General features: G+C 44.1%; 1 long non-coding RNA gene across 2 annotated transcripts in view; it reads left to right on the top strand.

Moving 5' to 3' along the window:
* LOC102152378 overlaps positions 1 to 14,812 on the top strand; it is a 38,272-nt gene that overhangs the window by 11,958 nt on the left and 11,502 nt on the right. The window contains exon 1 of one of the 2 annotated variants that reach the window (XR_005358075.1): positions 14,335 to 14,391. The exons of the other annotated variant lie outside the window; for it this stretch is intronic. This is a non-coding gene — a long non-coding RNA (uncharacterized LOC102152378). Of the gene's footprint in view, positions 1 to 14,334; positions 14,392 to 14,812 lie in introns of those variants that run through there. 2 annotated transcript variants of the gene reach the window in all.

The raw sequence follows: 14,812 nt of genomic DNA, 5'->3' as shown, positions 1-14,812 counted from the left end.
ATTCTGAGAGGATGGTGGTTTGTTAGTTAGGATAGAGTAGAGATGAGAAAAAAGTCAGCAAAGTTCAACCTGACAGAGGCTGGAACTAAACCGCAACATATTCCTCCCTCGTAGAAGAGTCAGGGGTGTGTAGGCCCACGCTGGTTAGGAGGAGTGTGGCTCCATCAAGTCTCTACCATCGCTAGGGTGTGGCCCTCATCTTCAAGGTCTAAGTCAGCAACTGTGTTCTAGACAGCAGGCCAGAGAGAGGAAGGAAGGAAGGAAGGGCAAAAGGCATAGTGTCTTAAGGTGGGTTCCTGAAAGTGGCCACAGGACACTTCCTCTTACATTTCCTCCACCAAACTTTATTCACGATCACAACTAGTTATGAGAGCCTGGCAAATGTGTTCTTTCTTCTCTGCAGTTCTGTGCTCAGATACAAAATCTATAACCACCGAAGAAAAGGAAGAAGAGGGTGGGGCACATGGGTGGCTCAGTGGTTGAGCATCTGCCTTTGGCTCAGGGCGTGATCCTGGGGTCCTGGGATCGAGTCCCACTTCGGGCTCCCTTCATGAGTCTGCTTCTCCCTCTGCCTACATCTCTGCCTCTCTCTTTTTGTCTCTCATGAATAAATAAATAAATTTTTTTTTTTTTTTTTTTAAAAAGGAAGAGTGTGTATCAGGGGCAGTCTCTGTCACAGATGACTTCAGTGCAGTGTCTGGTTCCTTCTGCCTTCACTCTTTTCACTCCTTTGCATCATCTTGAGCACCAAGGACACAAAGCCAGGGGAGGCAGGAGCCTCCATTTCCCCCTGAGCCATGGAAATCACTGGGGGCAGGAACAGGAACAGAAAGCAAGCAGAAAGACTGAGCATTTTCCATCCTTCCCATCAAGTTGCTCTCCAATAGAACTAGAATACAAGAAGCAGCCACCAGAAGGTTTTAGAGCATATAAAAGGCAAGATTAAGAAGAAAAAAAACCATAAACTAGATTGAGAAAAGGGACCGTGCCTTCCTATACAATTATATTCTTGGTACCTAGAATTACCTGTAATGTAGTAAGCATTCAAAAATATTAGTTAAGTTGGGGAGTAAAAGGCTAACTTTTTAGGAAGTGATAATGCAATAACCTGCATGATCAAGGAGTAAGGAAATTGAGATATCTCGCGGCCCTGGGTCCTGAGAAGGTTGCTGACCGTGACTTGTGGAAAGTGACCCCTTGTTTATATTACACGATAAACACTCTGATAAAGCAGAAAGGATTGCTGATTTGATACTGCTGAGCCTTGCCCTCGCTGTATAAATGCTATTTGTCTGCTATGGCTGGGGAGGTTTTGTGACTCTGGGCTCCTTGCCAGGCGTCAGCATGTCATTGTTGAAGGTCCACAGACTCCCTTCCAGAAAGAGCCATTTCCCTTTTCAGCTCAGCTGTTCTGGGAGAAATTAAAGTGCTGTGGTTAGAACTGCTTCATTCTCGTCCACCAGTGGTAGGAAAGCGGGAGAATTGCAGGGAGGGTGCCAGCCGCTGAGTGGGGGGTGGGGAGGGGTAGGGTGGTGTCTGGGGGTTGGGAGAACTCAGGGGGTACCTATTACTGGAAGCTGCCATGTAGGGAGCAGAGACGGCAGGTTGAGAGGTCCTCAGAATGACCTAAGACATTTTCCCAAAAGTCAAAGTCAAAGAATCGTAATGGCATTAACAGGAATAAGCAGCTCTCTCCAAGTCATGATGGAAAGAGGGAAAAGCCAGGTGCGGAGTAGTTTGTAGGGTGTGCTACAATTTGCATAAAGAAAAAGAAATATATGTATATGCACAAATATTTGTAAATTCAAAGGCCATCTCCCAAAAGATACACTCAAGAAATGTTAACAGTGGTTGCTTTCGCTAAGGGGGATTCCATTACTGAGGGATGTAGCATGAGAGACTTTATTTCACTCTCTACTCTTGCGTGGTCTTTCTTTCTTTTTTTTCAGGTAGGCTCCACTCACAACCCCAAGGTTCAAGCCTCAAGTAAGATCAGGAGTTGAACGTTTGACTGGCTGAGCCACCTAAGGACCCCTCCCTTGTAGAGTTTGTCAATATTATATCCTGTGCAAAAACAAAAACAAAAACAAACAAAAAACCCAAACCACTCAAAATGGGAAATAAATAAAAATTATATAATAATAATAATACACAACCAGAAAAGAAATGACCAGAATCATTGGTGGAAGTATCATAAAGCTAACAAAATTATTCAATCTGAAAATAGGAAAAGGGTAGAATTAATAAATAAACCCAAGTCAAGAAGCAGAAACACATAGAAGAAGGTACAGAAATTTAATAAAGAAAAAAAAAACATAATTTCTGCATGTATTAAGGACAATATTTTGAAGACATTGCACTATGTGTCTCTAGATGTCCTCTAAATCAGGCTCCCCAGCAGCCACCCTGCCATTAGGGCTCCAGGGAAGGTGGCCAAGTGTCCACCACGGGAAGAAGGAGGAGTTAACACTGGAGAAGTGATTTCCAGACAAGAGGGGAAATCACTGAAAGGTTCTGGGGGTGGCGTGGGGAAGAGGTAAGAGAGAGAGATACGTAAGGGGTCAGGTACCCGTGCTCTTGGTCTACCAGTCTCCACATTTGGATTCTAATGTGTACGTGGGGGGGAGACGACAGGGGGAAATCACCCCCTTCAGGGAGGAAGCCTAGAGCAAAGGGAGCTGGTGTTGCTCTTCCCCTTTGGTCCTGCAGAAGGGTGCCTCTCACAGGGAGCTCCCACATCATTTTAGGGGCCCAGAGGGGGCACGGGATGCCCCTCAGAGGGACAGCCAGATGAAGCGCTCCCCCAGCCCGTCCCCCTGTTTCTCTTATGCGATGCAAGGACTCCCGAAATTCTCTCAGGCTCCCTCATCAGGCGCACGTCCATTTCCTCAATAACGTCAGAGCTTTAACAGGTTTTATAAAAGTCCTGTGCAAACGTGGCTACAAGTGCAAAGAGGATGGTGATGACAGTGATGAAGCAAAACCCTGCAGGACCCCTGACCGCACGCCAGCTCTCCCCGCACAACCACTTTTAATCACAACATTAGTTTTAGATATTCTCTCTTCACTTGCTATAGATTTGAGCTCTCCTACGTCACCTGCTCTTCCCTCCATTCTCCCAATATAGCTCTATTACTATTTTTGGTTAAATCAATAAACGGTGGCTACCTTATGTCTACGTTGACAATGTTCTTCGTAGAGCTGGGGAGAGGGTTATGACTCCGCTCCCTTTCTTGTATAACTCTGTGTCATTCTCTCCTGCAGTCCTAACATGCTTTCTTTTCTTAAATAATAACCACAAAGACAAGGCCTCATGGTATCAAGTAGGGAGTCATCTCCTTCCTTGACCAGGAGACAGAGCCCTCTCCTAGGGCTCCTCTGACCTGGGCCTGCTGCCCTGATGTCACTGAGAGGCTTTGGTTAGGACAGTGGAGGAAGAAAATGTGTCTCGTAGAAGGTGGTAATTAGCATTTCTCCCTAAAATCCAAAGAGCACCAAGGAAATGAGCTCCTCAGGAAGGAGGCCACTCAGGGCATGACCCAGGTCCTCATCCTGCCGTGGGCCTCCTGCTTGCACCTGCCTCCCTGTGGTCTCTTTTCTCCAAACCTCCACCCACCATTTGAGCCACACAGCCCCCATCCGAGGAGCTAGGCCTCATTCCCCATGCCCAACCTATATGGCTCCAGCACTTGCGCAAGTCTGGGTCTTTCATCTCAAGCAGCCCCCTGGGCTTCTGCAAAATGATGGGGAACTCCTACCCTATAACCTAGTCCCCTGTGAATCCTGGGCAAGGAGGGGCTTTGGTCCTTAGAGGCCAGTGGCAGAGGTGTATGCTGCCTACCATCTGGTCAGCTTTCCTTTGTCACATTCCTACTGCTCTTGGGCTCTTCTGCTTCCTCAAATGATACACCCATTAAATCCAGCGCCAACGCCCACATGTCCCATGGACATATACCAATGTTAATTGTCAGGGACAGTCCCCAAACCTACAATGAGGAAAGGGCTCTTCCCTGACCAGTCTTATAATTAGTAGCACACCTCTCCTTTTCTGGGGAGTCATTATGCTGCATTATGAGATGTCCTATTTGGTTTGTTTTCTCGGGGCTGACCTGAAAAATAGAGAAGCTGTATTATCCCTTTGGAGGGGCCCCTGGGTTATCCCAAGAGGGGCTGTGAAATGACCCAAAAATGCCTTCATTTCATTCTCACCCAAGAGTCTTTGGTCCCCCAAGTCCTTTCCAAGAAGGAAAGGGAGATAATGGCCAGTTCTCCCCATTACAGGGATGTGTGGTATGTTTCCAATTTTCTGTATAGTGGGAAAAAAAGAAACTGGAAGGAAATGCATATGTGTGTTAGCAGTTGTTATCTCCAGGTCTGGACATAGATATGATCATTTTTCTTTTTTTATACTTTTCTGCATTTTCTTCTTTCAAAAAAGATATCTACCATGAGATGCTACCTAACAAAAATTTTTTTAAATATTTTATTGATTTATTCATGAGAGACACACAGTGTGAGAGAGGCAGAGACACAGGTAGGGGGAGAAGCAGGCTCCATGCAGGGAGCCCATGTGGGACTTGATCCCGGGAACCCGGGGTCATGCCCTGGGCTGAAGGTGCCACTAAGCTGCTGAGCCACCCTGACTGCCACTAATAAATGTTTTGTTTTGTTTTTTTTAAAATAATTTTTTTAAGGCAATTCTGTCAGAAATTTCTTTTTTTTTTAATTTATTTATTTATGATAGTAACAGAGGGAGAGAGAGAGAGGCAGAGACACAGGCAGAGAGAGAAGCAGGCTCCATGCACCGAGAGCCCGACGTGGGATTCGATCCCGGGTCCCCAGGATCGCGCGCTGGGCCAAAGGCAGGCACCAAACCGCTGCGCCACCCAGGGATCCCACAAATGTTTTTAATATTAAAAAATACTTGTCTGTCTATCTATCTAATCTATCAAGTTGCAGGAGTAAAAGAACCTATCTTGAGTTTGAGTTGGAAGGAAGTCTACTTGGACATGTTTGACCAACGTGGGTGATAGGAGCAGAGGTTACTCCCCAAGAACGAGTGCTCCGTGATGGCACAGACTGACCACTGTTGAACCCGCAGCACCTACAGCAGCGCCTGGTGCTGAGCGGGCCCCCAAAGTATGTTTTTAAAGTGCACTGGTGAGGGGCACCTGGGTGGCTCGGGGGGTGGAGCATCTGCCTTCAGCCAAGGGCGTGACTCCGGGGTCCTGGGATTGAGTCCCACGTTGGGCTCCCTGCATGGAGCCTCCTGCTCCATCTGCCTGTGTCTCTGCCTCTCTCTCTGGGTCTCTCATGAATAAATAAATAAAATCTTTAAAAAAAATTAAAATTAAACAATGCACGGGTGAGTGAGTGAGAGGCAAGGAACTCCCGCAGGTGGAGCTTGATCCTCGGGAGGAGGCCAGGCCTGGCTTCCCTCAGCTTTGTCCCTCAGCCCAGTGTTTAATACCCAAAGTTCCGGGAGAACAGGGTGTTGTAAGTAAAGCTGAGGGACTTCTGGAGACCAACCCCCTGCTTTGCAGCTACACCAAGAACAGGCATCACAGAAGGTAGGGAAGGTATGTTCACTGCCCTGCTTCTTCAAAGACCACACATGCTCTCTGGCAATGCCCCCCCCTCCAAAGCCAGGTGAAGCCCACCCCAGGGGGGCTGAGGGGCTCGGTGAGGCAGGGAGCCCGCTGAGTAGTTCTGAGTCCACTTAGCTTTCCCTGCCTCAGGCGCTGTGTTAAAATTCACGGTCAGCAGGATGCTCTCTTAAATATTCCTATTTGGGGGGAGGGCAGTGCAGTTTCTGCCTTTCCCCCACCTTGCCAAGTCTAATAATAGCTCATTCTTGAAGGTGAGGAGACAAAACTGTAACGGAAAGTGGAACTTGCCACTTCGATCATCCCTGATTGTTAGGCCTGTGGCCTAATTTGTCCTTGTTCTTCCCTCCAGACAGCTTCGTGATGCCTGTTTAGGTATTCTGATCATTTTTGCCAAACATCATTGCTCAGTAGTCAGCATGAGGGCGGCAGGGGTCCCTGGACCATGGGTCTCTGGGTATAAGAAGTCCACTTGAGGTCAAGAAGCAAATACTTTCTACCTCATTTTTATCTCTAGGTTATAAAGAGGGGTGTCGTAGGGGGAGGGACTCCTCAGAATTGTCCTCTCTAAAAATGGAATTGGGAGACCGGTGAGCACCCCTCAGAAGTCAACGTGGACTGACACGCTCAGCTCGGCTTCCACGTACCTTCTTTGGACGCTGTGATGGATAATTATACGTCAATAGGGCTAAGCTACCGTTCCAGTTGTCCGGGCGAATGTTAGTCTAGATATGAAAGTATTTTGTAGGTGTGATTGACATTTATAGTCCGTTGACTTCAAGCAAAGCAGATTACCCTCCAAAATGTGACTTGGCCTCATCCCATCTGTTGAAGGCCTTACGAGCAAAAAACTGACATTTCCCAGAGAGGACACTCTGCCTCTGGGCTGTACCCAAAGTTCAGCCTAGATTTCCAGGCAGCTGGCCTGCCCTACAGATTTCTGACGGGCCAGCCTCCACAATTATGTAAGTTGATGCCTTGAGACAAATCTCTCTCTCTCTTTCCTTCCTCCTTCTCCACCCCACCCCCGACATCCATTGCCCTACATCTATTACCCTCCTTACTCTCTCTCCATATACATATAACCTATTGGTTCTATTTCTCTGGAGAATTTTGACTGTGGCAGAGACTCCCTCCTTGGCCAAACTTAATCAGCCTTGACTGGGTCCTCTTCTTGACTAGACCCCATCCTTGGCCTGCCCAGCCCAGTTTTACCAAAGAATCCACCCACCATCCAGTCAAGCTCTTCTTCCTCTGCACTTGATACCTAACCAAATATCTCCTAGTGAGTTTGTGTCTTCTCCATCACCACGCCCTGGCTATAAATCCCCACTTGCCCCTGTTTGTATTCGGAGCTGAGTTTAGTCTCTTCTATTGCAATGGTATTGAGTAAAGTCTGTCTTGTCATTTTTAACAAGCATCCACTGAGTAATTCCTCTGTAGCAATACCGAGCCCCAAATCCAAGGCTGGTTATAAGGATTTTAGATTCCAAAATCAAACTCAGATTCTCCTATGGCTGCTGTTTCCTGTGTTCCTATAGCAACCAGAAATGCTAAAATCAAGAAGAGCACACAGGCTGGCCTGGGGTGCAGCAGGCACCGGGGAGGGGAAAGGCAAGCAGAGGGAGGGGGGAGGCTGTGCTTTACTACAACTGCTCAAGAGTGGAACATTATGGAAGGTGGTAGCTTTAATGGATGGGAACGCTTCTGACTCCCTTTGGCTCACATGGGTAAATCAGATGGCTGGCTGCAATCTGGTGTGAGGTAGGGCCCAGGAACTGAAGAACAAGACTGTTTAATCTCAATAAGCTTCCTTTGTGTATAGATGTCCTGTGTGAGGACATCTACAAGATCCACAGAAACTTTAGCAATATCAAATCGTGGAGAAGCTTAGGATGCCAGATTAGGTCTCCGAGGACTGGAGAGCCTCTCTAGAAAGCAGCTGCAGATCCACAGAGGAGTGGCAAGTGCTCATCTGGGTGAGGGAGTCACAGGGACAGCTGACACATTAAACAGATAATGCCATCCTTCTTCTGACCTCCTCACATAGGAGTGAGCTCAGCTGCCATCACTCTTCCCCCAACCTCTTGAAAAGACCATAGGATCCAGGTGGGGATCCAGCCCCAGACAAGTGTCCAGCAGAGAAAATGAGTTGGAAACCAGGTCAGATAGACAAGGACAAGAGAAGGCGTAGCCTGGGATTCAGTGGGCATTGACTGTGGCCCAGCTGGTGGTTGAGGCTGTGATGTCCTCCTGTCCTAGTTGGAAATATTTCAGGATGTGGGTGGGGCTGCCTCTGCAGAGGAATGTCACCGACACTTCAACAGGGAGGGCCTGGAGCAGTGAGGCCCTATCCATCTTGTCTTTCCAGCTCCACTTCAGCAAATATAGAGACATATAAAGGAGTGTCTCCCTTTTATTGTAAAAAATTTGCGACCTTTCCTTCAGTGACCTGCATCGCTGCGTGGTAATGATAATAATACTACTACTCATAGCTACATTTTATTGTATACTTTCCATAGGCCAAGCACATAACATACCTAATTGTACACGATCAACCTTATTATCCCCATTTTACATAAGGGAAAGCTCAGGCTTATAAAAGTAAATGCCCCCAAATTACACACCTAGTGGAAACAGTGTGAATGCAGACAATCTGTGTTGACACTTAACCACCACGTTATCTTACCACAAAAGGTTTTTCCGTATGTCTGTTGATTGCTGAACCAACCACATCTCAGGCTTCAAGGTGGGTTCCTGGTCTTAGTTTGTGAAGCCGATTCTAATCACTGGTAACCTAACCACACACCAGAATATCCGTAGGCTGTGGTCAAGCACTGGCACTCTTAAGTCACTGTCTTAGGACATTGCCAGTCCACATCTTCAAGGGCTGATCTTACTTTCTCCCACTGAGTAGGGATGTAACTACTTGCTGGCTCCTTGTAGCACCAAGACGAGCTCCCCTCAGGGCTGAAGAAGTGGTTATGGAGGAAGAAGTATCCCCTGGCTTCAATCAGACCCCTACAATAAGAAGTAATCCCAAGTATGTTACCTCATCCAAATGCTCTTTAGTTCTTCTTAGGTAAGTCAAGGGTCTGCAGTGCTGTCAACTTTTGGAAATAGCAGCAGCCAGAGTATGAGGAGCTGGAGCTCTGAACTAAAAGAGACCTGGAATAAAATTCTTCCACCACTGGTAGAGCTGATTCATACAGGCTCAAGAGAGCTCACTATGTGCAATTTTTCCCAACTGTGGTGATAGCATGAGCTTCACCATGGTGGGAATATTTATACCACAGAACAAGATAAATACTACAACCCAGAGCTTCTAAATTATTGGAGAAATAAAGCATATGAGCACACCACTGGCTCGGGCTGTCAGAATAAGGCATAGGCAATGTCAAAGTCTCTCATTCATGCCTCTGGGTTTTTGTCTGTGCTTTTCTAACCACCTCTATACCACACAGGGGAAGTGGGAATTAACATGGTTGGTATACTAGTTGTCTATTGCTGCATAACAAATTGCCCCAAAATTTATTGGCTTAAAGCAATAGTGTGCCTTATGTCTCATAGTTTTTTTGGGCTGGGAATTTGGGAGAGACTTGGCTGCATGGTTGTGGCTTGGAGTCTCCTATAAAAGTGCAGGCAAGATGTCATCTGGACTTCCAGTCTGAAGCCAGAGCTGGAGGATCTGAGCAAAGCTGATTCACTTCTATGGCCAGCAATTTCATGCTGGCTGTTGGCAGGAGGCATCAGTTCCTGGCCCATGGGGGGACTTTAGCACTGGATTGCTTGAATGTTGTCACCACTTGAGAGCTGGGTTCCTCTTGAATGAATAATCCAAGAAAGTGAGATAAAAGCTGCAATGTGTTTGATGACTTAACTTTGAAAGTCAGATTTAAATGCTGCATTTCCACAACATCCTGTGGGTCACACATCAGCCCTATTCTGTGTAGAAGAAGACTACATGAGGGTGTCAATAGCAGGAGGCAAGAGTTACTTGAAGCTCTTGAAGGCTGCCTACCAAAATTTGTATACAGAAATTGTAATTTACTCATCCAAGAGGACTGGTAGCAAATCATTTTCTCCTAAATCCCATGGCCACCTGCCTGATGTCTGTAGCAAATAGTATTTTTCTAAGCAATAAAAAAGAGGGTGGCCATTGGATAAGCAAAAACAAATGACACTGTCTGCCACATTATACACTCTCCAGACAAGAAACCCTTCTTGTGTCCACCGTACAATTGGCCTCTACATGTGTCTCCCTAGCTTATTAACCAGAATAAATTGCTCCTGTGTCTTTTATGCTTGGTTTGCACAAGCCAACTTTGTGTCTCTCTGATTAAATAGAAAGCCTTTTCATGGGGTGGGGCTGGGTCTCCGAGCAGAGAGCAAATAAAAAAACAAAACAAAACAAAACAAGGCTGATGTGGAAAATAAGAGTTTCTTTGCCCCTGAGGAGACAAGGGCAAATGCTTCCACTACATTTGGTCTGATCACAGGTGCATAATTCTGAAGCTGCTGCTTGCTGGGTTAATATCCAGGTGGAAGGAAAATGTTCTGTGACTGCTCCCTAGACAGTTGTCTTGGAAGTACTTGAAATATTTTCAGAGCAGTATACAAGGAAGGCAGGAGAGGCGAAGGCATTTTTTTTTTTTTAATAACAAAGTACTTTTGATTATTGACAAGTGATTCCTTGATAGTATCAATGATACAAATGAGTTCCAAGGAGGAAGATATGGTGCCCTTCACATCACAGACCGTATTTTTTACTCAAAACTTTAATATGGAGAGCCTAAGACAGTAAGTGGTTAACAAACCTTCACCTTGTAAAAATATTTGGGTAAAGAAGATGCCACGGCTTGTGCTCCGTATGCCCTCCAAGGCCCATATCGAAGACTTAAATCCAAGGATTCTCAACTAGAAAATGCCATATGTTTTCCTCCTAACAGACATATAACTGAGTCTGGGATGGAAGACTTTGAAAGCAGCTCTTTATTAATTAGATCATTTGTCCCATCCACCTGTTATGAGTGTACAGTGTGGAAAATCACACCATGCACAAGACTAGACTCCATCGAGCCACTTGTGATGGGATCACTAGACAGGTGGAGTAAAGAAGCGCTTCACACGGTGGTGTCTGGCCTTCAGCGAGGCACAAGGTGAGCACCTCCTAGTTACGACAGCAACAGACGCAAGGGGTGGGGGCCGGAGCGCTATCATAGAGACCGTCGTAACTGGTCGTTTTCCAGGGATCCCAAGTGACAACCTCTATTGACCTGAAGCAAGGTTCCCTGTCTCTTCCAGAGACTGTTCAATGTGTTCTTGTCAAAATCCCTTGAAACAGGGTCTTTCACAGAGCAAATGTTTTTCATTTTGATAAAGTCAGATTTTTTTAATAAAATAATTTTTATTGGTGTTCAATTTACCAACATACAGAATAACACCCAGTGCTCATCCCGTCAAGTGTCCCCCTCAGTGCCCGTCACCCACTCACCCCCACCCCCCGCCCTCCTCCCCTTCCACCACCCCTAGTTCGTTTCCCAGAGTTAGGAGTCTTTATGTTCTGTCTCCCTTTCTGATATTTCCCACACATTTCTTCTCCCTTCCCCTATATTCCCTTTCACTATTATTTATATTCCCCAAATGAATGAGAACATACACTGTTTGCCCTTCTCCGATTGACTTACTTCACTCAGCATAATACCCTCCAGTTCCATCCAGGTTGAAGCAAATGGTGGGTATTTGTCGTTTCTAATGGCTGAGGAATATTCCATTGTATACATAAACCACATCTTCTTTATCCATTCATCTTTCGATGCACACTGAAGCTCCTTCCACAGTTTGGCTATTGTGGACATTGCTGCTATAAACATCGGGGTGCAGGTGTCCTGGCGTTTCATTGCATCTGAATCTTTGGGGTAAATCCCCAACAGTGCAATTGCTGGGTTGTAGGGCAGGTCTATTTTTAACTCTTTGAGGAACCTCCACACAGTTTTCCAGAGTGGCTGCACCTGTTCACATTCCCACCAACAGTGCAGGAGGGTTCCCTTTTCTCCGCATCCTCTCCAACATGTGTGGTTTCCTGCCTTGTTAATTTTCCCCATTCTCACTGGTGTGAGGTGGTATCTCATTGTGGTTTTGATTTGTATTTCCCTGATGGCAAGTGATGCAGAGCATTTTCTCACGTGCATGTTGGCCATGTCTATGTCTTCCTCTGTGAGATTTCTCTTCATGTCTTTTGCCCATTTCATGATTGAATTGTTTGTTTCTTTGGTGTTGAGTTTAAGAAGTTCTTTATAGATCTTAGAAACTAGCCCTTTATCTGATATGTCATTTGCAAATATCTTCTCCCATTCTGTAGGTTGTCTTTTAGTTTTGTTGACTGTATCCTTTGCTGTGCAAAAGCTTCTTATCTTGATGAAGTCCCAATAGTTCATTTTTGCTTTTTTTTCTTTTGCCTTCGTGGATGTATCTTGCAAGAAGTTACTGTGGCCGAGTTCAAAAAGGGTGTTTGTTGCCTGTGTTCTCCTCTAGGATTTTGATGGAATCTTGTCTCACATTTAGATCTTTCATCCATTTTGAATTTATCTTTGTGTATGGTGAAAGAGAGTGGTCTAGTTTCATTCTTCTGCATGTGGATGTCCAATTTTCCCTGATGAACATGGATGCAAAAATTCTCAACAAGATACTAGCCAATAGGATCCAACAGCACATTAAGAAAATTATTCACCACGACCAAGTAGGATTTATCCCCGGGACACAAGGCTGGTTCAACACTCGTAGAACAATCAATGTGATTCATCATATCAGCAAGAGAAAAACCAAGAACCATATGATCCTCTCATTAGATGCAGAGAAAGCATTTGACAAAATACAGCATCCATTCCTAATCAAAACTCTTCAGAGAGTAGGGATAGAGGGAACTTTCCTTGACGTCTTAAAAGCCATCTACGAAAAGCCCACAGCAAATATCATTCTCAATGGGGAAGCACTGGGAGCCTTTCCCCTAAGATCAGGAACAAGACAGGGATGTCCACTCTCACCACTGCTATTCAACATAGTACTGGAAGTCCTAGCCTCAGCAATCAGGCAACAAAAAGACATTAAAGGCATTCAAATTGGCAAAGAAGAAGTCAAACTCTTCCTCTTCACCGATGACATGATACTCTACATAGAAAACCCAAAAGCCTCCACCCCAAGATTGATAGAACTCATACAGCAATTCGGTAGCGTGGCAGGATACAAAATCAATGCCCAGAAATCAGTGGCATTTCTATCCACTAACAATGAGGTTGAAGAAAGAGAAATTAAGTAGTCAATCCCATTTACAATTGCACCCAAAAGCATAAGATACCTAGGAATAAACCTCACCAAAGAGGTAAAGGATCTATACCCTAAAAACTATAGAACACTTCTGAAAGAAATTGAGGAAAACACAAAGAGATGGAAAAATATTCCATGCTCATGGATTGGCAGAATTAATATTGTGAAAATGTCAATGTTACCCAGGGCAATTTACACGTTTAATGCAATCCCTATCAAAATACCATGGACTTTCTTCAGAGAATTAGAACAAATTATTTGAAGATTTGTGTGGAATCAGAAAAGACCCCGAATAGCCAGGGGAATTTTAAAAAAGAAAACCATATCTGGGGGCATCACAATGCCAGATTTCAGGTTGTACTACAAAGCTGTGGTCATCAAGACAGTGTGGCACTGGCACAAAAACAGACACATAGATCAATGGAACAAATAGAGAACCCAGAAGTGGACCCTGAACTTTATGGCCAACTAATATTCGATAAAGGAGGAAAGATTATCCATTGGAAGAAAGACAGTCTCTTCAATAAAGTCAGATTTATCAGATTTTCCTTCTATGCATCATCCCTTTGGTGCCTATCTAGTCTAAGAATACTTTGCCTGGCTCTATATGCTATAGATTTTTTCTTTTTTTTTTTTCTAAAAGTTTTATAGTGTTATACTTTATATTTATGTCCATGATCCATTTTAAGTGATTTTTGTATGAAGTGTGACACTTAGGTCAAGTTTCATTTTTATTCATTTATTTGTTTGCTGAATCCTACGGATGTCCGATTGCACCACTTCTCCCTCACCAAAAATCAGGTGGACCTATTGAAATGGGTCTTTTTCTGAGTTCTCTGTTCTGTTCCACTGATCTACGTGACTACTTCTGCCAATATGACAGTCTTGATCACTGTGGCTCTATAATAAGCTTTGAAATTGGGTGAATGGATTCCTTCCAGTTTATTCTTCCTTTTCAAAAATTTTAAGGCATTTAAGTTCCCTTGCCTTTCCACATACAATTTTTAAAGATCTATATTTATAAAAATTTTTTGCTAAGATTTTAACAGCAATTGCATTATACCTGAGAATGAACATCTTTACTGTGTTAAGCCTTCCAATTCATGAGCGTGATGTGTTTCTCCATTTACTTAGATCTTTTTTTTATTTCTTGCATCAGCATTGCATGATTTTCAGCATGTAAGTCCTATATGTGTTTTGTTAGATTTACATCTAAGTATTTCATTGTCTTTGAGCAATTGTAAATGGTACTGTATCTTAATTTCACATGCAAATATATGGAAATACAATTGATTTTTGTATGTTTCTCTTTTTTTCTTTTTTTTTTTTTTTTTTTTTTAAAGTAATCTCCACGCCCAGCACAGAGTCCAACTTATGAGCCTGAACTCACGACCCTGAGATCAGGACCTGAGCTGAGATCAAGAGTCAGACACTCAACCAACTGAGCCACCCAGACACCTCTGTATGTTTTTCTTTTATCCTACGATCTTTCTTGAACTCACTTGTTAGTTCTAAGAGTATATTTGTACATTTGCTGGAATTTTCTATGTAGATCATTTGCCAACTGCAAATAGAGGCAGTTTTGTGTCTTCCTTTTTAATCTGTATGCAGTTTATTTCTTTCTCTGGCCCTTATTACACTGACTAGAACTTCTAGCACTATATTGAGTTTACTCCTGATCTTGGGGATAAAGCATTTAGTTTTTTTGCCTTTAATATGATGTTAGCTCTACGTTTCTTTAGATGTTCTTTATCAAGTTAAGGAAGTTCCCTTTATTCCTAGTTTTCTGCGAGTTTTTATTATAAATAGGTGCTGATTTTTATCAAATGTTTTTTCTACATCTGTTGATATGATTGTGTGATTTTTTTTTATCCTTCAACAGT

The sequence above is a fragment of the Canis lupus genome, chromosome 4 (assembly GCF_011100685.1).
Source record: "Canis lupus familiaris isolate Mischka breed German Shepherd chromosome 4, alternate assembly UU_Cfam_GSD_1.0, whole genome shotgun sequence".
Classification (NCBI taxonomy): domain Eukaryota; kingdom Metazoa; phylum Chordata; class Mammalia; order Carnivora; family Canidae; genus Canis; species Canis lupus.
The sequence above is the reverse complement of the archived record's forward strand: the minus strand, read 5'-3'. Positions and strand labels throughout refer to the sequence as shown.